Here is a 938-nt window from a genome sequence, read left to right as displayed (position 1 = left end):
AATAGAAAGTCATGGAGAAAAACAGAAGCAATTTCTGTCGTTCCTCAAGGTAGCGTTATAGGCTCAACGCTGTTCCTTATATATGTAATACATTTAGGAGGCAACCTGAGCCGCTGTCTTAGGTTGTTTGCGGATGATGCTGTCGTTTATCGGTCGGAAATTGACAACAGACAAATAATGAAATGTGTATTGTCATCCACATGAGTGCTGGAAGGAATCCATTAAACTTCGGTTACCTGATAATCATTCCGATCTAAAGGCCGTAAATTCAGTTAAAAGCCTAAGAATGAAAAAACAAAATAAACAGCGTGCCAACAGGCCTTTAAAGCCCAATGGTACCAATCGGCAGCCGTGTCATCCTGAGCCCTTAGGCGTCAGCGCACTGCTCTCCCTGCCGTTGTCAGCTTTCGTGACCGGTGCGCTACTTCTCAGTCAAGTAGCTCCTCAATTGGCCTCACAAGAGCTGAGTGCAACCCACTTGCCAACAGCACTCGGTAGACCCGGACGGTGTCCCACTCGAGTGCTAGCCCAGCCCGACAGCGCTTAACTTCGGTGGTCTGACGGGAACCAGTGTTACCGCTGCGCCAAGGCCATTGGCAGGAATTACACTTACGAACAACTGAAATTGGAAGAATGCAAAAAAAATGTTTTGGGAAAGGTGGACCAAAGACTGATTTTTATTGCAAGAACACTTATTAGAACCTGCAATAGATCTCACTAAAGAGACTGCCTACACTACATTTGTTTGTCCTCTTTTGGAGTACTACTTTGCAATGTGGGATTCTTAGCAATAGGATTAACGGGATACATCGAGAAATTTCAAAGAAAGGCAACACGTTTTTTACTGTCGAAAAATACGAGAGAGAGCGTCAGGGACATGATACATACAGTATTTGGGGTGGAAACCAATAAAACCACGGCGTTTTTCGTTGCCGCAT

The 938-nt window shown here is 44.9% G+C and overlaps 1 pseudogene; it reads right to left on the bottom strand.

The window, feature by feature from the left end:
* Positions 1-479: 479 nt before the first annotated feature.
* On the bottom strand, positions 480-598 carry LOC126254034 (5S ribosomal RNA; annotated as a pseudogene).
* Between the last annotated feature and the right edge of the window lie 340 nt (positions 599-938).

Source organism: Schistocerca nitens, chromosome 4, assembly GCF_023898315.1.
Source record: "Schistocerca nitens isolate TAMUIC-IGC-003100 chromosome 4, iqSchNite1.1, whole genome shotgun sequence".
In the NCBI taxonomy this organism is placed as follows: Eukaryota; Metazoa; Arthropoda; class Insecta; order Orthoptera; family Acrididae; genus Schistocerca; species Schistocerca nitens.
Note: the sequence above shows the minus strand (reverse complement) of the source record. Positions and strands in the feature narration are given on the sequence as shown.